Source organism: Ahaetulla prasina, chromosome 1 (genome assembly GCF_028640845.1).
Source record: "Ahaetulla prasina isolate Xishuangbanna chromosome 1, ASM2864084v1, whole genome shotgun sequence".
NCBI lineage: Eukaryota > Metazoa > Chordata > Lepidosauria > Squamata > Colubridae > Ahaetulla > Ahaetulla prasina.
In genome coordinates, this window is record NC_080539.1 from 165,435,611 (window position 1) to 165,459,624 (window position 24,014).

Genomic DNA, 24,014 nt, shown 5'->3' on the forward strand with positions numbered 1-24,014 from the left:
CATGTGTACTGTAGGTCATAACCAGCACTTTGAATTTCACCTAGAAGCAACCTGGTAATCATTGCAGCTCACAGAAGTCACATGGACATATCAAGGCATTCATTCTGGACCAATCAAAACTTCTCAATGGTCTTCAAGTGCAACCCCATATACCCAGGTGCCTTCCAATATATCCATATATTTGGCAATGTCATATCAGAATATGAATTTTCAGTTCAGGTGAATACCTAGTAAGATTTCTATTCTTGACACCACATTATCTTCTAAAACAAAACAAGTTGGAAAAGATTCCCTATCTCTAATCTGTCATATTAAATCATAATCTAGAATAGTTCATTTCAGATAGTTTTCACTTTAAAATCTTGAACGATTTGCATGTCACATATTACTGATAAGAAACTTTTTATTTTAATTGAAAAGTTCCCAACTTTACTTTATAACTATCAATACAAACAGAGGAAAAAACTAATGTAAGAATCTTAATGAATGTATACACTAGGACTGTATAATTTTTAAAATCCATCTTTGTCTTATATATGAGACTGTATTCTGTTTCTTGCCTCATATAGCTTAGCATTTAGGTCCAAATTGTGGACATTAACCATGTCTATTTTTTAGATGTATGCAGCAAAGGGCAGTTTGGTTATGCCCTAGTCTAACCAAACATTCATATCCAAGATGGGTTCCAAAAGCAACTGTTCAAAGTTGGGCTTCTCTTTGCTAGTAACAAAAAGAGACAGGGGCTTCTTAAAAAGAAGAAAGTATACTAAATATACACTATGTGGAAAAAGGGTCAGAGATGACCAAGGGAGTGAAAAAATATTAGATTAGGACAAATAAGTACCGTATATACTCGAATATAAGCCGATCCGAGTATAAGCCGAGGTCCCCAATTTTACCCCAAAAACTGGGGTAAACTGGGGACTCGAGTATAAGCCGAGGGTGGGAAATGAGGCACCTACCGGTTGGGGAAACCCTCCCTCCCTCAGCTGAGAAGGCTGGCGGCTCCCCCGCCCCGCCCTCTCACTGCACCGGCAGGGCTTCCCCGCGCCGTCCGGTAAAATGTGAAAAAAAGAAAAAAAGAAAAAACTCGAGTATAAGCCGTATATACTCGAGTATAAGCCGAGGGGCTTAAAAAAAAAAACAAAACTCGAGTATAAGCCGTATAGACCCGAGTATAAGCCGAGGGGACGTTTTTCAGCACAAAAAACGTGCTGAAAAACTCGGCTTATACTCGAGTATATACGGTAGTTAAAAAAGCAAAAATCTGATGCATTTCATCACAATATCTCTACTAGTGACATAATAGATGTCTGTGTCATACAGCTGGAAGAAATGAGTGCTATTTTACAGTTCTACAAAATAAAAAAAAACCAGAAAAGCAACAGGTGGTGAAAAATGTTTGGACACCAAGTTACAGATGTATCCCATAAGCACACACACAGAGTAAATCTCTTATTTTATTAACACGAGTAATCTTAATGGTATTACAGAAAAAATGCTGAATTGCTTTCATATGCTTCAAAGGTAAAACCATTTTTGAATCAAGCACAATTCCTGGTGTCTTCAGATACATCCTTACAGTTCTCGTGAGTGACATTGTGGAAATCTCTTTCACAATATCATCAATACACCACAGCCTTTGAAAGTAATATTCCAATGATACAGAAGCTGTGAAATGGCAAGATTTCCTATCAGACTGTACATTCCTGCATTCTTTAAATTTCAATTTACAGAGCCAACAGCCATGTAAAATATATTATAAGATCCATATAAAATGTACTTACTATATTCAATAATACAATAGAATTATTGAAATATTTTTAGTATTTGAACCATAATCAACATTGATACCATAATACAAGCTATGAATGTTTCATTTCACCACTCAACTCCAGGTAGTTTAATACCAAGTTTGTAAAATCCTCTTCTTCATCAGAAAAGATACCCAACTTGTTCTCAGGGTTAGCAAAAAACATTTGAAGATTATAGTTACTTTTCACAGTAAAAATATTCATCTGTTTATGATTACTGCTACTTATGGGAAAGAAAGCTTATAGGAAAATAAGGGAAACTATGCTGGCCATTCAAGAAGCAGATTTGAATTAAAAAAAAAACCTGTCAGAACAGATTTATGAAACTTGGAATTTTTGAGTAATATGTAACAGAAGCCCAATTTTTTAAAAAAATATGGCAGGCTAATAGTTTAACGCAGTAGCTTAAAAAAATAACTATTTATCCCTAAAGATTTACAGCGATTGTTTCATAAGCTGTCTTCCACAGGCCTTTATATATCAACACAGGATTTGGCCAGAAAGATTTAAGACAGCCGTTTTCTGAAACCTGCTTCTCTTCGACAATCTTTTTTTAAAAAATAAAATAAATCGCATACTGTAGTTAAAACCGGCTTAGATGACTGTGGATCTAATAACTGCTCAGCTAGCACTTTTGCTGCTCTTAACACCACTTTTTCGAAAGTCCCCACAAAAGTGCTTTACATCCATTTGGGGAACGAGGCAACCCAGGACTTCCTAGCTCAGCTGCCAGCAAACTTCTCAACGCCGACGGATGACGGGGGGGGGAAAAAGGGGGGAGCCTTTCTCCACCACCCTCCTCCTCCCCATTTTTTTTTGTTTTGTTTAAAAACTCGCGTCCTGTTTCCTTATGGGAGAAAGGTCCATGGCACGTCACCAGCAAAACACCCCAACGGGGTGTGGAGAAGGAAGATACGACCCCAACTCACTGGCAGCATGAAACCCGCGAGAAACTTTTCTTACACGGCAGCCTCTCAAGTCACAGAGTCTCCTGAACAAACTTGGGGGGGGGGGGGAGAAGAAAACCCGACTTCCTTGCTCCGCCTGCCTTTCCTCCCTTCGGAAGAGAACTGGAATGGGGACACCGCCCCGGGGGGGGGAAGCGAGGGAGGGGGAAAAGGGAGGGAGGGAGGGAAAAAGGGGGCGGGGGGGGCAGGGAGACCGTTGGCGCAGGAGGCGAAGGGAACTAGAAGCCAGAGTAGTCCCCCCACCGGGCAGTTCCGGGTCTCTTTCTCTCTCTCTCTCTCCGCCTAGCTTTTATGGGGAAGGGAGGAGAGAAGTCAAAGAAGGGAGCCGAGGCCGCCCTCGGTCCCGCCGCCGTTTTGAAGGCAGCCACTTCTAAAACTTTCCAACTCGGCGAAAAGAAGAAGGCCCAAGCCGGACAAAGCGACGCCACGCCACATCTCCAACCGCCTCCACCACCTCTAAAGTTACCTGCGGCGGCTGTTCGTTTTTTTTGCCCCCCTCCGCTGTTGGCGACGGCGATTAAGCGCTGGCTTTCACAACCACCACCACCACCCCGCGCCTCCAACAGGCCCGCGCTTTGTCTCTCGCAGCGGTCGGTTAGGTGCGGCCGCCTCGCTTGAGATCCGGGCCTGGCTGCTGTTGTTGTTGCTGTTGCCTCCGCCGCCGCGCCCCGTCCCAAACTCAGCTCCGAAAGTCCGCACGGGAGACGACGAGGAAACGGGACTCTTCCGGGCACCTCCCCCTGCCGCTTTAGCCCCGGCTCTTCTCGGCACCGCCCTCTGCTCCTAGCCGGCTCGTCCCAGCACCGCCCTCGGCCGCGTTGCTTCCCGGCCCTTTCCAACAGCGAGCGGCTCTTCCGAGCACCGCCCGCCTCGGAACGGCAGCAAGCAGAGGCAAAGAGAGAGCGAGCGAGCGGACGGGCGGGGGTGGGGGGGGGGAAGGAGGCGTGGAGGAAGTGGGTGAATCAGGGCAAGAGAGTTTCAGGTGAGAGTTTCAGAAGGAGTTTGCGCTCGGCGCGGCCGGAGAAGGGAAGCCCTCTTCCGAAGATTCCCGATGGGCGCGCGTACTTTTAACACACCTTTTTATGGACATGAGGGAAAGGGAAGTGTTGTGTTCTTCCTTTTCCATATACGGACTGGGAGCGCCTGCCGCACCTCTTTTGTAGGGGGAAAAAAAAAGAGGCACGGAATCCGTTGCAAGCGACGTCACGACTACAGGAAAGGCAGTAGTTTTCCTTTCCGTGGAAGGCTACCAGACTTCGGAAGAGTTGATTTTTAAGCGCGGTCTTAGTTTAAAAAAAAAAAAAAAAAAGTCAAGTAGAGTTTTACAGAATGTTAAGAAATATTCCATAGATGGGCAAGAATGTATTAGGAATGTACAATATGTAAATAATAAATATATAAGAATCTAGAAAAGTAAAGCTATTAGTATTAGATAATTTAAAGTAAATAAAGAAAAGGGGATAAGAAAGAAAATAAAATAACAAATGGGATATGGGGGGAAAGGTATGAAAGTGAAAGAAGACCACTAAGAAACACTATAGAAATAGGGGGGGGGAAAGAAATATTCCATTGGATCGCAGCTGGTGAAGTGAAACCTTAGAAAAGAGAGGGATGGTAAAAAAATGCCCTAATAAATTTGTTGGCCTTTAAGCTCGCTCTTTTTTTATTTTTTATTTTTTTATTTTTTTGCTACAACAGCACTGGGGTATTTTTCGAGAAACATCCTTGATAAAAAATTATTTATCGAGAATGCTTACACCTCACTGTTCTTTTTAAAGAAAGAACTTAAGACAGCACAAAGTTGGGCCAAAAAATCAACAATAAAATACAACTTGAGTGCATTGGCTAAGCGTGATTGCCAGCGGAGCAGAAAACAATGCCAGCTCAGCCAGTTTTACTGTCAGATAAGCTTTATTTTGTTCGAAACATGGGTTCTTTCTGCTCTTTAACAAACTTTCCAGATCCTTCTCGCACTCAATGCATTCTTCAGGTAGCAGGCATGGACCTGGATAAATGCTTGTGGGTGTTGATTGGTCAGTGTTTTGCAATCTAGACTTCTTTAGGCATATTCAAATGTCAATTCTCACATTTTCCTTCCTTAAGAGTGGTTGGTGATACCAACCAGGAACATCTCTGGTGGGCTTATGGTTGGATTAGGTTGATTTTAATATTCAGATTGTTGTAAGTGTGTAGGGGAGGTACACTGAAGAAATCATTCTGACTTTCTTCTAATGTTAATTCTTGCAATAAATGTGATTTTAGGAATGGGCAGCTTCATTCCTGTCAGCTGGGCCAAGGCAGTTTAAACCAGTTACGTAACTGGTGGACTTGCTGGCTAAGGAATTCTGGGAGTTGAAGTTCTCTCATTAGTTGCTGAGTTTGAGAAACATTAGATTTGAATGATGGGTTCACAAGATGCCCACAAATTAGTTGATTAACTTCCCAGCTGAATATCATTTAGCCCTATCATTGCAACTAGCTTTAGTCTGAGTTGCACATTTTCTTCATAAAAGCACAGCTAATATGGTCCTAATGCGGTCTGTAAAGTTATTGGACTAGGAACAAGGATATCCCAGTTCTAGTACACCCTTACCTATCGAAGCTCACCTAAAGCTAACTTTAGGCTAATCATGCACTCTCATCTCTACCCATCTCACATGTTTGGTTGGAGGGAGTGTTCGGTACATTGCCACGAGTTACAGAATAGAATAGAATAGAATAGAATAGAATAGAATAGAATAGAATAGAATAGAATAGAATTTTATTGGCCAAGTGTGATTGGACACACAAGGAATTTGTCTTGGTGCATATGCTCTCAGTGTACATAAAAGAAAAGATATGAAAGGAAGGATATGCATCTAATTAAAAGAACTATCCAGCCACATTTTTTAGTATCTCAGCATCAAAATATGATGCTTGAAATTATCTTATACCAGACCCAGATCTAGGAAAAGTTAGCCAAGAAAATTTTATAGGATACAAATTTTGAAAGGATTTATTCAACTAACTGTAGGGATGTATTTACCTTATGCTAAAGAAATTTGAATATATAGTCTTCATCCCATTCTGGGAAGCACTACAGGTAGTTCTTGATTTACAACTATTTATTTCGTGACTGTAGATGCGATGATACTAAAAAGTGACTGATGACCAGTTTTCACATTTAACAACTGTTGCAGCAGCCCCATGGTCAAGTGATCAAAATTTGGGTGTTTGGTAATTGGCATATATTTATTATGACAGTTGGACTGTCCCGGGGTCATCTGATCACCATTTGTAATCTTCCTTGCCAGCTTCTGACAAGCAAAGTCAATAGGCGAAACTTAATGACAGAATGATTCACTTAACAGCTGCAGTGATTCACTTAATAACCCATGGCAAAAAATGTAAAATGGGGCAAAATACTTCACTTAACAACTGTTGCTTACCAACAGGAATTTGAGGCATAATATGAAGACTATTCACTTTAATAAATATAAATATGTTAATGATTTTAGTGTTAAGGGAACTCCTGTATAAAATCAGGTAACTTGGTATTTTCAGATGTACTGGGGAGGACTCTGGGGTGCTTTGACTGCTGTGCTAAGTTAGATATTTAAAATGTCGCTACTAATATCAATGGAGCATAAGATACAGTGCCCACCCCCCAATTTTTTTACAAAAACATTCCTTATTTTCTTCCATATGTTTAAGAATCAAGTACTATTTTAGAGATGGTATCAAATATTACCATATAAGAGCAATCTCTGAATTTACTAGAATGGGTTTTCCATAACACTGCAGTCTTCCTTTAAAATAAATGGTCATTTTAGAATTTCTGGAAAAGTGATAGATGCACTTTTACTGTCTAACCTTCCAGTTTTGGAGGAGAAGAAAATTGATTCAGGGTTGGCTTCCTTTCCAGTAAATTCCCAATAAATTCATAATAACTTTCCTTACTAGTAAATATAATACATAGAAGTAAGTCTAACTAGTGATACATTTTACTTTTTTGTCATTTTTATGGCCAGGTGGGCACACTTCCAAAGTGTTGAGTTGTAGCCATCCATCATTTTTATATTGTAAAGTATAAATATAAAATACATGGGTCTGTATCATCCCTAGAAGCATTAGTAGAGACAAAGTTAATGCTAGAGGTTGATGCTTTATTTGCATCATGTCACCCATACAATTATTCAATTGTTTAATTGAAACAATTGAATAAATAATTGGAATTAGGTAGAAAAAAGAGCTCAGGTGCCAAGAAATGCCATCTGCCAGTGTATAGATACTCTGGTCCTGCTAATAGATCTCCTATTACTCTACCATAGCTCACACTGACTTACCATCATATTTTGGTTATTGCTTCTGTAATACTATGACTTTGGGAGGACACTGCATTTGCAGGATTTTTTTCCTTGAAACTTCATAAGAACGTCCTAGAGGCAAAATGTTTGGATTTGTTTGGTAAAGCCCGCATGACTTTGATAAGTGTTCAGCTTCTATTTACCATCTTGTAATTTATGCTTCTTGCATTCTCTTATCCATGAACATAGTTCATGTTTACCCAACCTTTGGCTTGCTTGGGCCAAAGGTTCAGTGAAGAGGAATTCCCTTGGGTTGCATATAAAATATATAATGCAGTTAATATATATAACAAACTTCCTTTTAAAATATTTTTTATTATCTTGTGGGACTATATTACTAGCTGTATAGGGTTGCATGTGGCCGATGGGCTGCAGGTTGGACATGCCTGGTTTAGTTATTTGAAAGCTGGCACTTCTAATCTCATGTCACATTTACCCACCATATTAGTGTGTGGAAGGCCTATGCAGTCCCCTAAGATCTTTCCACTGACAATATGTGTCTTACATAATTGATGAAGGGACCTAGGCACACAATATGCCTGCTGATGCCCCAGCTGCATTTATATAAAACACCTTCTGGCTAGAAAAACAAGTAATGCTACACTCAGAGGCTGATGGTATGATAAGATTTTCCAATAGCTCCCAGCAATCCTCTCTGATGTGACTGGCTAATTTGTTGACTCAGAAGTCTCAGGCAATGCACCTATTACTTCCTAGATGCCCTCCCCCAAATATAGAATTCCAGTGACCTTGTAGTTCACTGGAACATACATTGTTGATATTGTGGTTACTATTTTATGAGTCCATTAAAAAAAAAACTATGTTTAATGTCATAATTTTCTGCATCCTCTTATCAGACAGTATATTTTTTTCTCTACCTAAAACCTTTAATCCCCTCTAGTGCCCAATTTTTGAAATCATAATTATCTGTGTATGTCTTGTAAAAACCAAAATAACATCTATTTCCTGTGCCAAGCTGTTCGTTCTTCACAAATTCCAAAACCTTATTTAAAACATTAATTTAAAATATTCTAAAATATGAAATACTTATTTCAATATTCCAATTTTATCTGGACCGTTAGTCTGTTTATAACTTTCTTAGATCACAATCTTTTTTAGCTTTTTTGCAGTTTATTTCAATTTCTTTGAATTCTTAAAGCTTATGATTATTATTTTCTTTCTTTCCAGATTGAAAGCAGGCTCATCTGGTGTTTTCAAACTTGTCATTTGAAAGGTCTCTAACAGGTTAGAAATAGTTAATGAGCAATTTCGAAAAGCAATCAGAAAGTGAGGTTTGCAAATTTAATACCCTTTAAAAGGCTCTACCACAGTTGCAAATAAGATGATCAATCCTGTTATCTCTTGGTGCATAAACCCACAGAAAAATGCTGTTTAGTCTCCTTGCAAGGAGCAGTCATCAGGACCATATGTCAACTCCCATTCCGAGACATTCCAAGGATTCAGTCTACTCACTGGTTCTTTGGTTTTGCCATGATTGTCTTTAGTACATCATACCTCCCCAGAAGTGTAGATCTACTGTCATTCCTAACTATTTTCCTGCTCTCTGTCTTACATACAAGGATGTTTTAACCCTAATGAAATTTAATATCTTAGCCTTGAGAGTGTTAGAGGAGACCTTCCGTAACCTCTTGTAGTCAAAGCACTTGAATATCTTTTTAATACATTTGATTTTAACTTTAGTGGCTATTTTGAACTATTAAGTTTTCATATTCGTTCCCCTTACAAAATATACAAGTTGGCTTGAAATAGTTGTTCAGTTTTAGTACTCAATCAGTTTGTCAAAATCTTGACAAAAATTGCTAAATCCTCAGTTGGAATTGATGTCATAAGGGGGGTATTTTTAATAATGTTCAGGCCTGGAGAATTTGGCTAAATTTTTTGGGTATAGACAATTGCTAATTTTTAAACATCGCTATTACCTCCCTTGGTTCTGATGTGTTTTACTATATCTGTGTTTTTATTTCGTCCCTGACCATAAATTCAATAAATTATGTAAAAAACACAGGACACAAATGCACTCCTCCTAACAAGATATCAGTGTTAATTTGCTGCTGTTAGCAGTAGTAGAAATAGCACTTAGACTTATATACCACTTCATAGTGCTTTTACAGCCCTCTCTAAACAGTTTACAGAGTCAGCCTATTGCCTCCAACAATCTGGATCCTCATTTTACTTATCTCGGAAGGATGGAAGGCTGAGTCAACCTTGAGCCAGTGAGATTTGAACTGAAGTAGCCTGCAGTACTGCACTCTAACCACTGCGCCATCTTGGCTCATAGTAACACTAGTTACTATTAAAGATTTGTTACCAGTTGGATGTTGGCATGGAAATTGGTCCAGTGGAGATGCCCAGGGTGGAAACAGCATTGGTTGGGCTTCTCAGTGATCTCTGGCGGGAATGGGATGTGAATGCAACTTACGACCACAATTGAGCCCAAAATATATGTTGCTAAGTGAGAAATTTGTTAAGTGAGTTTTGCGCCATTTTAAGTGCATCATTTAAGTGCATCATTGCAATTGTTAAATTAGTAACATGGTTGTTAAATGAATCTGGCTTCTCCATTGACTTTGCTTGTCAGAAGGTCACAAAAGAGGATCACGTGACCCAGGACACTGCAGCCATCATAAATATGAGTCAGTTGCCAAGCATCTGAATTTTGACCATAGGAATGTTGCAACAGTCATAAGTGTGAAAAATGGTCCTAAGTCACTTTTTTCGGTGCTATTGTAACTTCACAACGGTCACTAAGCAAACAGTTGTAAGTCAAAGACTACCTGTAGTGCATCCGTCCTTGCTCTGCTTGCCTCTCAGTGGTTTTTGATAACATCAACCGTAGTATCCTTCTAGAATGGCTGTGGGGGTTGGAAGCGAGAAGCACTGGGCTGTCCTTCGTCCGACAGTCTGTTTTTGTGATATTGATAGAATTATACCTGTCCCACAGAAATGGAAGCACAGGTTTAATTCAGATCAAACAAACTGTCGAAGAAGAAAAGCATGCATTGGCTGATTATGTAAAAGACAGCCAAAACAAAACACTTGAGAATTAATGATTAGGAATTGGAACTTACTGAAGGTACAGGAAGCAAAAAATGAATATCAAAAGAATGTAATAAAAACAAGAGCAGAATGCTGTCATGAAAATATTACATGTCAATTTCTGCTAAAGGTCGGGGGGAAAGTATAAAGATAAAACCTGGCAGTGGCTTACAATGGTAACATTAAAAAAAAGAAACTGAAGAGTTGAGTTTGACTGCGCAAGTGCAAACTATTCAAACTAATGCAACAAGGCTAGAATGGAAAAGTCATCAACTGATTCAAAGGGCAAATTGTGCAAAGAAGCAATAGAAGCAGCTGATCATATATTCAGCTTGTGCAAGAAGATTGCACAAACTGATTATAAACGGTGACATAACACTAGGGTATCTGTAAAAATTAGCACGTACCAGTAAAGGAAAATTGGTGGGACCATATAGTTGAAAATGCAGTTGAAAATGAGAGGTAAAAATATAATTAGATAATAATTTTGTTCTCATCTGGCAGATAGCTAGATAAATGTAGACTGAATGAAACATATTAATACAGTCAGAAGTCTCCAAAATCATTGGTATGCATTACACTTCATAAATAACAGTCAGTGATATACTGGCATACTATTTGTTACTATACTGCATAAAATAGATAAACAAGATAAATGCAATGAGTTATTGTGCCAATCTAAACAATCTTTCAACGGATTACATTTGGGCGAACATTTGCAACTAGAACTTGTGTGAGCAGGAAGACAACAATCTTTATCATTTAAATTACTGCAGTATTTAGATAAAAGTGGTTTAATTAAATCCCTAGACCAACATAAAAAAAGAATACAACAGAAGTATATGGTCAACAGATTCAATTTTCACTATTGGACACAGATAAAGATAATCTGGCAATAAGCTGCTGCTGAATCTACCTTCTGATTGTGCTAATGGCAGCATATTATTTAGCCAGGATGAAGGTTCCCCAATGTTTTAAGCATAAGATATTGGCAAGATAAGGAGCAACTGAGATTTTACTGAGGAAGCTGAAATGGTAAGACCATGGTTTTAGGTCAGTGATGGCTAACCTTTTTGCCATCGTGTGCCAAAAGCAGGGAGAGCAGGTGTGTATGTGTGTGGGGGGGTGTCGTGTGTGTACGTGCCCATACCCATAATTCTATGCGCCCCACCCCCCACATATGCACACGTGACCCCCTCCTGCGGTCCCCCTGTTTTTGGCACGTGATGGCATGGTGGGCCTGGTAGGCCCGTTTTTTGCTCTCCCCAGGCTCCAGAGCTTCTCTAGGAGCCTGGGGAGGGCAAAAATGGCCCTCCCCACCCTCCTGGAAGCCCTCCACCGGAGTCCCACCGGAAGTTGGCAAACGGGCCATTTCTGGCCTCTGGAGGGCCTCGGGGGGGGGGGAAGCCCATTTTCGCCTTCCCCAGGTTCCTAGAGAGGCTCTGGAGCCTGGGGAGAGCAAAAAATGGGCCTTTCCACCCTCCCAGGCCCTCTGGAGGCAGGAAACAACCTGTTTCCCTACTTCCGAGTGGCCCAGAAGGCCCAAAAATCACTGGCTGGTGTGTGTGTGTGTGCCAGAGCTGAGCTCGTGTGCCCACCAATATGGCTCTGCGTTCCACCTGTGGTAAATGTGCCACAGGTTCGCCATCACGGGTTTAGGTCTTTCAATAAATTATTTTTTTAAAAAGGCTGTATCAGCTGTACACAAGGAACTGACCCTAAAGAAGCCACAGTCTTCTATCTAAATTTATTCCCTTTAATCATAAAGGTACCATAGAAAATCAGGGAGATAAAAAATGTGTCAAAATTTAAGCCACTATTTTATGTAACAAGGCAACCTGTATATCTGAATTGAAATCCCTCTGGTCTCTAACACAGAAAAGCAGCAGGATGCATCTTACAAATTTCTTAGGAATTTTGATTCAACAGTTTCAAAGAGAGTGTTAGAGATTAGGCAGCTTAGAACCTTTGTCCTACATATCTTAATAGCTGCTGAAATGTCTTTATTGCCATTCTGAATCACAAAATGCACGACAGCATTTGAAAGCCATTGAGCCTTTGTGAACACTGTCTTTATCTGTTACTTCCAGGATGTAGAGGCATAAAAACAGACCCCAAGATATTTAAAGACTTTGACCTAGTTGATGCTAATGCTACCTTTCATCCACAAATAATGATGATGATTCTTAGAAAGACGATTATTTTTGTTTTCTCTTGATTAAAGTCAGGCCCATTTTCCATACAGAAAGAGACAAGGCCCCTAAGACATCATTTGAGACCTAATAAAGACATAGAAAATATGATTTCACTGTCTGCATAAAACAACACTGAAACAAGCCTATTGGTTAATGAAGGAGAGGGAAACGGTCTGGAAGTGACTTGTATCACCGGCTTTGTGCTGCAACCTTGGTTGCATTTATATAAAACTCTTCAGGGAAAAAAAAGTAGTGCTACATTCAGAGGCTGTTGGAATGATAAGATTTTCCAATAACTCCCAGCAGTCTGATGTGACTGGCTAATTTGTTGACTCAAAAGTTCCAAGCAATGCATATGTTACTTCCTAGATGCCCCCATTCCACACATAGAATTCCAATGACCTCCTAATTCACTGGAACAGACATTGTTGATACCGTGGCTACTATTTTCTGATTCCATTTTTCAAACATCTCCCTCAATATTTTTATCGTCGTAGCATCTTGCATTATCTTACTAGCCTGTGTATGCTTGGTAAATTTAAAACAACCTTTGCACCTGAAGAACCTCAAACGTATTGAACTTAATTCCTATAATTCTCAGACAGCATGATTGGAAATTATGGGATTTAAAGTCCAAGAAGGAGAACTGTTGGGGGGGTTACAACTGTTGGGAAGTTGCAGTTAAGGTTTGATTTTAAAAAAATGCCACTTCAGACTGAAGTGGATGGGGTTACCAAAGATGAAATCAGTCTATAATTCATTTTATTTTAAAAAGTTTATAAAATAATCCAAGAAAGTCTTGTCCAATTAGTTTGCTGAGCATTATAAATACATGTTAAACAACTCCATATTAAACTGATGTACTTGAATGACAGAAGACAATGTTCTAGGGCCTGAACAAGCTAATTTCAGATAAATTAGGTCATCTTCAGATCGCTGTCTAGTTCTCTAGTGCCAAGCCAAGAAATATACTTTCCATCCAAAAGGAAAACTGTATGCTGCCCTCATAGATTTGAAGGCCATTTTTATTTGATTCTCAAAAATGGTTTACGGGAAAAACTGACTATGAATCCTGTATCAACTAGTGTTTACTAGCTTTAATAATGTTACTTCATGAGAACAATGCCATGCATGTTTATTATGGCTTTCCGCCCCAAAACCAAGATAAAACAAGGTTGCATCTTGGCCCCAATCTTTTTAATAATTACATGAATGACAATTAACTTTCCCATAGTAAATGTTCTGCAGGTGCTTATTTTAACAGGTGCTTCAGTTAAGTATGTGCGTAGGATAGATATTTGAATATATGCTTGAATGTATGTACTGCTAAAGCGTGATTGTACAATGCATGTTGATTAACATCCCAACTTGAAGATACCACTTAATCAACTAGAAAATCATAGTATATAGAGATTTAGTGTAAAAGTGGACTTCTTATATATATATAAAAAATCCTAGAGTAATTCCTGGGTAATCGCACAGTGTAAAATTATTCAGTTCTCTGTATAGATTTCCTCAGCAAGAAGCATCATTTAAAGAAATAAAATAGTGTCCAGAATTCACTTTGCTGATTACTGTTCTGCAACTTAAGAAACGTTCTCAGAATCCATTATAATTTTCTATAAACGAATTCTCATTCTAGGTACATTGCATGACTACTATGCTCAGATGATGGGAGTCATAACTGATCATATTTCTAGTGAGTTAAATCTTGCATGATGTCTTTATTACAGAAATGCTGAGAAATTCTTTAACATTTCACTCTCCTGGAATAGATTAGTATCATGGTTGATATGAGAGAGGCTTTGCTTAGACTACACAATGACAACAGTCTGCCACCAAAATCAACAGTTCTGTTGTTCCTTCTTCCTTGAGCCCTGTAATCTTCAGGTGTTTAAGTATGTTATCAGCCTTGTCTGATATCATAATTGTGCTTTTGTTTGCTGAGCCTGCCATAAGCAGCCACTGATGTGAATAACGGCTAGGAAAGCTCATTTCTTCACAGCATATGTTTAATGAATGTGTTCATACATTATAAGGGAAAGGAAATCCATCCAGTTGCATCCAGTTTTGGTCGCCACGATGTAAAAAAGATGTTGAGACTCTAGAAAGAGTGCAGAGAAGAGCAACAAAGATGATTAGGGGACTGGAGGATAAAACATATGAAGAACGGTTGCAGGAACTGGGTATGTCTAGTTTAACAAAAAGAAGGACTAGGGGAGACATGATAGCAGTATTCCAATATCTTAGGGGCTGCCACAAAGAAGAGGGAGTCAGGCTGTTCACCAAAGCACCTGAGGGTAGAACAAGAAGCAATGGGTGGAAACTGGTCAAAGAAAGAAGCAACTTAGAACTAAGGAGAAATTTCCTGACAGTTAGAACAATTAATAAGTGGAACGACTTGCCTTCAGAAGTTGTGAATGCTCCAACACTGGAAATTTTTAAGAAAATGTTGGATAACCATCTGACTGAGATGGTATAGGGTTTCCTGCCTGGGCAGGGGGTTGGACTAGAAGGCCTCCAAGGTCCCTTCCAACTCTGATGTTATGTTGGTTATGTTGGTTGAAAACCAATCAACACAGAATAATCCTTTTTAACTGAAGCACTGTATGCCTGCAGCAGATTGCAGGTTGGATCTCACCACGGTGAACATAGCAGTTTCATTCCAAGCTTTGGATGTCTTCCAGAGTTAGCATAGCATCATAGTCTGGCTTCTGATTCTTCTTTGCCATTTCTTAATCATCCCATCTTTTAAATGCATTGATAAGCATAAGCCGTTCAAGGAATGGGTAGAGGTTATAGGTTTAGAGGCTAGATTACAGGTTGCCTTCGACTTACAACAGTTCATTTAGTGACCATTCAAAGTTACAATGGCACTGAAAAAAGTGACTTATGATCATATTTCACAGTGACAACCTTTGCAGCATCTCCATGATCATGTGATCAACATTCAGATGCTTGGCAACTGGTTCATATGCCAGCCCTGGAGGCCATCTTTCTCTTTGGAACTTCAGGGCTGTTGCATTTAGTGCACAGGCCTGCTGTGTGAAAATGGGAGGGCGGTTGCATGGAGTGAATAGAGATATATAGCCATAACAGCATTCTTTTCCCTGGGAGTCAAGGACATTCAGCCTGTACCTGTAGAGGCGTGACTGGGGGACATCTCCAGTTGGGATGGTGGATTGATTGGACCATGTGATGGACATGTGGGTGCAGGGGAAAGGTCTTTGACTTTTCTTTGGGTGGGGAAAACCTGGGAGCTTTCAGATTCGGGTTTTCCCAGATGTGCCAATATGACATCTCTAATAAAATGGAACTTTGAGGAACTTCAAGCCTCGGAGTCTTATTTGGTTGGGGGTGTTACTTGAAACCCTGACATCATATTTATGATGGTTGCTATGTCTCAAGGTCATGTGATCCACTTTTACAAACTTCTGACAAGCAAAATCAATGGGGAAGCCAGATTCACTTAACAACCAGGTAATTAACTGATCAACTGCAGTGTTTCACTTAACAATTGTGGCAAGAAATTTCATAAAAAGGGGCAAAACTCACTTAACAAATTCTCACTTAACATAAATTTTGAGTTCAATTGTGGTCATAAGTCGAGGACTACCTGTATCGATAGGAAATTATTTCTGTTGATTTGTAGAATGATTGGTCACAAGTTTATTGATTTTGTTCCAATTGTATGGAATCACCTCCTTAACAAAGGAGATCTTACCAATCAATCACATTCAGAATGTTTGAAGAATAGTGTACACCCATTTGATTTAAAAATACAAGAAGAATAATGAAATTTGAATTGGATGAGCGTGGAATCTGTTTTTGATATAAAATTCCTTTTCAGTCTATTTTGGCAAATAATCAAGAATTGGCCAGAAAAATAGTAATAGTTTGCATGAGGTCTATTTAAATAGCATTATATTATTCATCTCTTTTTCTAGATTGCATTAAGGGTTTCTAATCAATTTTGTTTATACTTTGGTTTGAGTGTCCATTGAGTTAGTCAGCTCTTGAAGAAATTGAAAACATGAACCAACAGCTTTTACTAATTAATGTGGTGTAATCCATTAATTTGTTTTTTATTAGCTGCTTTATTTATAGCAAATTTAAATTAATTAAATTATCATTGGTGTTTAAAATTGCAAGAAATACTACAGTATTGGCTGAAAAATTAGCACAGTAGCAAGGAATCTTGATAAGTTTTTAAAAATAAAAATCAAATTCACACTTTGTAATTACAATCTAATGATGATGATTTTGCAAAATCAATCTTTTAATTTGCTCCAAATTCCAATGAGAAGAAAGAAAAAAAAAGGAAGGGGGAGGTATATAAGGCCAAGAAAATATATGAAAAGTGCCAGGAATAGTGTTAAAAATGTTCACAGTACCAGTTTACCTAGATGAAAACTCTCTTGAAATTTTTTTGCAATTCTCCATATTATCATAATCAGAAAATATGATCATCCAGGTCATTCTAAAATTTCAACAGCCAGTGGTGGAATTCAATTTTTTTTTACTACCGGTTCTGTGGGCGTGTCTTGGGTGTGGTGTGGCTTGGTGGGTGTGGCTTGGTGGGCATGGCAGGGGAAGGATACTGCAAAATCCCCATTCCCTCCGCACTCCTGGCGGAAGGATATTGCAAAATCCCCATTCCCATCCCACTCTGAGGCCAGCCAGAGGTATTTGCCGGTTCTCCGAACTACTCAAAATTTCCACTACCAGTTCTCCAGAACCTGTCAGAACCTGCTGAATTTCACCCCTGTCAATAGCCATATTAAAAGATAAAATCTACATGTCTTCCTCCAAATCTTAGAGAAAACGTTAACACTGTTAACAATAATTTCTCTTTGCTTCAACAAATTCTTTTGCGGTTTCAGAAAAGTTCCAGTCAATCCTGCATCTCTCATCTTCAGGCAAAAAAGCTTAACACTGTATCCAGCAAGACTGCACTGACTGGACCCTTTAACTCTCTCAAAATGAATTTCTCCCCAAGGCTTTATAAATATTACACACGGGAGATGGTAAGGATAAATACATTATTGATTTCTCAGGCTCCCCGGACACGTAAACATCGCTGCGCTGGAATTTTCTTGGACTGCTGCTCAAGAACCGAGAGGGCGTAATTGGGAACCTTGGCGCAAACAAAGGAATAAACAAGCAAACCGTAAGCAACAAAGTGAAGATTAAATTGTGAACATAGCTCTCCTGGGCATGATCATTCTTAATGAGGCAGAGATGCGGCGAAAATAAGAAAGTCCAAATTGACTCCATGTCTTGATTAGAAAAGTAATCCCTCAGCCCCCCTTTTTAATAATTCGTTCTTTGCTTGGTTTGCACTCCAGTGTCTTACATTTGGAAGATTGATATCAGATGCCTGTGTTTTAAGATCACACTGAGATGTCCAATTATTTTTAAAGCTAACTTTTTTGCGTGTGTGTTCCAGTTAACAGTTTACTGCCTGTGTACTATTAACCCCTCTGAAGGAGTTTACAGTACTATATAACAAATGACTGTTGAATACAAACCTTTACAGGCATAAATCTCACTTTCCAGTAAGGTTTGCTGCTGGTATTACTTGCCAAGCAAGGCAACGAAGCAAAAAAACAACAAAAAATATATTTGTAATATATCAATGTCCCATTGTATAGTAGGCTGTATGAAGACAAGCCAGCGTTTTCCCAAGGGATGCAATACATGTACAGGTAGTCCTCGACTTATGACCTCAATTGAAGCCCACCATTTCTGTTGCTAAGTGAGACATTTAAGTGAGTTTTGCCCCATTTTATGACCTTCCCTGCCACCGTTGTTAAGTGAATCACTGGTTGTTAAGTTAGTACCAGAAAGTTGTTATGTGAGTTTAGGTTCCGCATTGACTTTCCTTTTCAGAAGGTTACAAAAGGGGATCATGTGATCCCAGCATACTGCAACTGTTATAAATAGGAGTCCGTTGCCAAGCATCTGGATTTTGATCACATGACTGTGGGTATGCTGCAATGGTTGTAAGTGTGAAAAATGGCCATAAGTCACTTTTTTCAGTGCTGTCGTAACTGTGAACGGTCACTAAATGAACTGTTGTAAGTCGAGGACTACCTGTAATTGTGGATTTTTGCTTATTATTTGATAATGGAATCATAGGTTGTTTTTTTACATAGGCCTTTGGACCACAGCTATAAATATCTACTATAATATCTGCTATCTGTGGCATCAGAGCCTCCTTTTTTAAGCTCTTCCTCCACCCTAACCCCCCAATAATTCTGATGCCACCTATGTGTGTGAAAGGGCTCCACACATTTGGCATTGCTGCAGTTCCACTGCAACCTTCATTCAGCCAAAAACTAAGCCGTAACCCCAATTACTAAAAGATTTGAGGATCTATTTTTGTCAGCCCTGATATGCAAACAGTGGTGACAGTAATAAAGGGTGGGTTATACTTCATGGTCTAAAGCAGCGGTGAAATGCTCCTGGTTCGGACCGGATCGCCTGATCTGGTAGCCATGGTGGCGGGTGGTTTGGAGAACCAGTAGCAAAAATCCCTGCCCCCTCCATGCCCAGTTGAGTCACGCGATTATCAGAGGTTTGTTTTTTTTTTAAAGCATTTTTCTTCGGCCAAAAAAATGCTTTTAAAAGTAAAAAAAAAAGAGCCTCTGATGATCAGGCAACTCAGCTGGGATCATCAGAGCCTTTTAAAAGCATTTTTCACAACCTCTTCGACCGAAGAGGTTGTAGAAAAAATGCTTTTAAAAGTAAAAAAAAAAAAAAGTTGGCCACGCCCACCCAGTCACATTACCCCCCCAAGCCACACCCACAGAAGCGGTAGTTAACAAATTTTACATTTCACCACTGATCTAAAAGTTAAGCTAAACATGTCAGTGGTGTGTGGGAATGACCTTGGGAGACAAAAGAAAGAGCAGTAGACTAGACACTGGTCAGATAAGAAGCAGCTGAACCGGCAGAAAGAATGGGGGATAGGGAAAGCATGTCAGAAGCAACACCACCTCCCATTTTCTTGAATTTCTTGAATTGTAAATGCAAGAAGAAGAGAGATGTACTTTCAGTCTTCGCTAAATTTTTTAAAAATATAACTGTACCATAAAGATAGGGCTAGGCCCCCTGGGTATGCTTCTTGACTGGGCTACTTTGAGGTGCTGACAAGTGGTGAGGAATTTCATTTCTCTGCAGGCATACTGTCCTCAAGCATTTATCTGGAGCAGCAATTGCCTGTGCGCCAAAGCATTTTAAAAGTGGCTTAGAGCTTTCAGTTCACTATGAGAATGACTTTAAGGAGTGGCTCCTAGGGAACCTCTTTTCTATGAGCTGCACTGGCTTCCAATATATATATAAAATGGAATAGAACTGGAAGGGACACTGGAGGTCTTCTAGTCCAGCCCCCTACTCAAGCAGGAGAACGTATATCATTTCAGACAAGTGACTGTCCAGCCTCTTCTTAAAAACCTCCAGTGATGGAGCACCCACAATTTCTGGAGGCAAGCTGTTCCATTGGTTAATTGTCCTCACTGTTAGGAAGTTTCTCCTTAATTCCAGGTTGCTTTTCTCCTTGATTAGTTTCCATCTATTTTTTCTTGTATCTGCCCTCTGGTGCTTTGGAGAATAATTTGACCCTCTCTTCTTTGTGGCAGCCCCTCAAATACTGGAATACAGCTTTCATGTCACTCCCAATTCTTCTTTTCTTTAGATTAGCAAAGTAAGTTTCCAGGTGTGATTCAAGGTGTTGCTTATTACCTTTAAGACCCTACATACCATAGGATTGGGTTACTTGAAGGACCGCCTTCTCTCAAGAACATCTGCCTGCCCCAGACACCCCCACATGGAGGTTGCTCCAGGTTCCTTCTTGTAATCTTCTGGAGCCTAGGAGGTGTGATTTTTTTTCCTGGGGTTGCTCCTGTTTTCTGGAGCCATCTCCTCCCTGACACTCAACAGGCCCCAATTCTGCTCACTTTCAGGAAGGCCACTAAGACTTGTGGTTATTGTGTTCTGTTGCTTAGTTGTTATATTATATCCTGTATTTTGTATCTTTATATTGTTAATATTGAATGGTAGCATAGTTTGGGGAGTTGGTTTATTGTTTTCCTTTTCTGCTGTACACTGCCCAGAGCCATACTGTTGGATGCCCTTATATCGTTTATTAATAAATACAAGGTCATTTTTTTTAAAAAAAGATCTTAAGTACATGACAAAACTTAAGTCTGAGCTCCAAAATCATCCTTTTCATTTCAGCTTTCTTTTCCAATAACCATTTCACAAGGCGTACGCTGATGAGGCACATTGCTTGACCAAAAACATTTTCATTCACCCCTGTGTGGTTTTGATTTACTCTTGTTTATTATTCAACATTTTATTGATGTGGTTTTTCCCCCCTGTTGGAAGAAATATCCATCTGGGTTCAGTTCCAAGTGGGGACAAAGACACTGGAAACATGGAGGCTGCTTGGAAAGATGGTTTAATGGTGGTCAGGATCACATGGCTTGAGTTCCTGAACAGAAAGGGGCCGAGATCCTGTGTGCTCCCTGGCTTTATGCTTTTTCTGAGCTTTGACCTTTCTGGGGCACAGGAAGAGTATCCTGATTGGTTGTCAGACTCCCAGGGGGTGGGAGTCTTAGCTAGCCTTGCTGGCTGTCTCTCAAGCTTGCTTGAGCCTTGCCATGTGGTGAGTTTCAGTTGTATTGTGTTGCAAATCATGGGGGGATTGAGTGAGCTTGGTTGAAGCCTTAATTGCCCATTGACAAAGGTGGGGAGAATGAGTGAGCTTAGCTGAGGCTTTTAATGGCCCATTGACAAAGGTGGGGGGGGAGTCAGGAAGTTGCAGGGAGCTCCTTTGTCTTTAAAATATGTTTCTCCATTTCTCATCCAGGAAGGTATAATATTCTGCTTTTTAAAATATTTCCTAGAATATTTCATTCTTCTAGGAGGGGGGTGGGTGCTAAATTCCTACACCCCCTTTAAGACAAGGGGTATACGGCCAATTCCGAGAAATCAAATCACAATTTGCTTCCGCAAAGCATAACAAATATTTCTTTTATGAATGGCAGCCTGATGATGTTCAAAGAAACCTACATACATATGTAGTCTGAATAAATCCAATAAAAATGTCACATCCTATACACGCAATTCTAGGCAAAACACACATATCACACAAAATCGACTTGTTGATATATACAATACCCAGTGCAATACAGAGATATAGAACCCACAGGCAATGCAAGGTAAATGTCATCATCTAGTCTAACTCCTCTCCTTCCAATCCCCTCCTTATCATGCTGGGTAAACTTTGTCAATTCATCTCACCTTTTCTCTTTCTCTCTCTCTGTCTCTGGGCAATTGTCCATTATTCAAAATAGAGCTAAACGGGAATCTTGTAATATGTGTGGATTCTGTATGGAAACAAAAATGAGACTGCTGGCAGCTGGCGTGTTTATTTAAATGCATTTCTTAATTAAATAAAAAATATGACTCAACAAAATACCCAAAGAGTATGAAGAGAATTATATGCCGAGCTACCACTACCCATACATGCTACCTGGGGGGCTCAAAGTATGACTGAAAATAGCCTCTTACAACATTTGACTAAGAAAACCAGTCCTTTGAAAGGGTCCTGTATAATAAAGTCAGTATTCACACCATCTTGCACATCTGTAGTGTCAATGAATCTGTTAATAAATTGTTGTCAAGAGAGTATCATATGTAAAGATTTCCTGACTTTTCGCATGATTTTTCACCAGATGGATTTTTGAAGTTAATCTCCAAAGCAGATGTGTGTAACGACTGTGACTTGGGATATGTACCATGTTCCTGAGTTCCAAATAAGACAACAGCTAGCATTTCATTCTAAACAGGTATTCTAATAAAAAGATATTAGTATAAATGTAACCACTGCCAGCAGCTTCATCAGATAGGGTTGAGTCCCATGTTAAAGTTTGGCTCTTTAAAAACTGGCTGTCTAGAAGGTTCCCTTTTGCAAGCTGATTTTTATCCACCTCTGTGGAATTTTGAGTGCCAGTTTCATTCAAGAGTCAAAAGAGCAATGAAGTCATTCTGCACTCTCTCTACTTGGCTGAGAAGCACCTTATTAAGATTGTGTAGACTGTTCATTTATCTCTTCACAATCAGAATTGTTTAACGGGAGTGATAGAGATGACAAATTTTAATAGCTTTGGCTTTTTAGCTGGCAATAAACCATTAATATCTTTAGCGTCAGCTGCATTCAGAAATATGGTCACTTTTATTTTTGATTAGTAACATATTCTCAATATCTCTCAGTAAATCTTGAACAGCTTTCATTAAATTATTTAGAGTGCAGTTGTATGGCTCAATTACGTGGCTAAAGGATCTTGAATTTATTGGAACTGTTTTGGTGGTAGAGTGTCAGGTACAACATCGTCACATCCAGGAATTGGATACGCTCAGCAGAATGCAGTACCGGTTACGGATCAGGTTGTGAATAGAAAGTATACCATTCTTCTCACCTAATTGAAACCCTACCTATACTTGTTCACATAAGTAATTATCAATAAAAGCTGGTGAAAAAACATTAATTAACCATGTGTATGAATGAAGGCGAATACACGTGTCCCAGGATAATGTTGCAGGATCCAATCTGGGTCAGTTACCAGGACCAGAGGTTTTGTCTTCCGATCTTTCAGACTCATGCTGGTCTCCAGCTCAGCTCGGAAGACAAAACCTCTGGTCCCGGTAACTGACCCAGGTTGGACCCTAACCATACGTATTTCATTACTACAGGTAGTCCTCGACTTACGACTACAATTGAGCCCCACATTTATGTGTCTAAGTGAGACATTTGTTAAGTGAATTTTGCCCCATTTTACGATCTTTCTTGTCCCAGTTGTTGGCTGAATCGCTGCAGTTGTTAAGTTAGTAACACGGTTGTTAAATTAATCTGGCTTCCCCATTGACTTTGCTTGTCAGAAGGTTGCAAAAGTTGATCAAAACGACCCTGAGACGCTGCAACCATCATAAATATGAACTAATTGCCAAGCGTCCAAATTTTGATAGGTGACCATGGGGATGCTGGAATGGTCGTAAGTGTGAAAAATGGTCATAGATCATTTTTTTCAGTGCCGTTGTAACTTCGAACACAAAATAAACTGTTGAAGTTATACGTTTATGAATTTATTTTTCAGAACTATTTGCTGTGTAAGCACCTGGCCCAGGTGGAAAGGGCAGAGGAATAGAGAACTTCAGTTATCTGTGAACTGTCATCATTCATTATTATTCCAAAGGAAGTGAGTTCTAATTCCAGACATATCATTTCATCTGCTCCCTTTCCATGGGAGGCAGGAAGGGAGTTTGCATTCAGCAATACAGTTGCCAAAAACAGGTTTGCCTTAGTATGAATTATCACTCACGATGAGATTGCTGATGGGTATTTCAGAAATGTCCCAATACTTCTGTTTCTAGTGTCAGATCAGATGTTGCCTAATTCAAGAAAAATGTAACACCCTGCTGTGCTATTACAAACACCACTGAGCTAAAAATAAACATCAGAAGCAGTTCCTTATACAGTAGTGTTGGATTAATGATTTTAAATAGAGTTGTGGAATTATGAACAGCCACATTTTTGAATCTCTTATTTACTTTTCATAAATCTGTAAC

At 39.5% G+C, this 24,014-nt stretch overlaps 1 protein-coding gene across 1 annotated transcript in view; it reads right to left on the reverse strand.

Moving 5' to 3' along the window:
* The window catches only part of CTNNA1 (catenin alpha 1), an 81,458-nt gene extending 77,884 nt beyond the window's left edge, over window positions 1-3,574 (reverse strand). Inside the window, exon 1 of the mRNA XM_058180272.1 lies at window positions 3,249-3,574. The gene's annotated coding sequence lies outside the window, so the exon portion shown is untranslated. The remainder of the gene's footprint in view (window positions 1-3,248) is intronic.
* Between the last annotated feature and the right edge of the window lie 20,440 nt (window positions 3,575-24,014).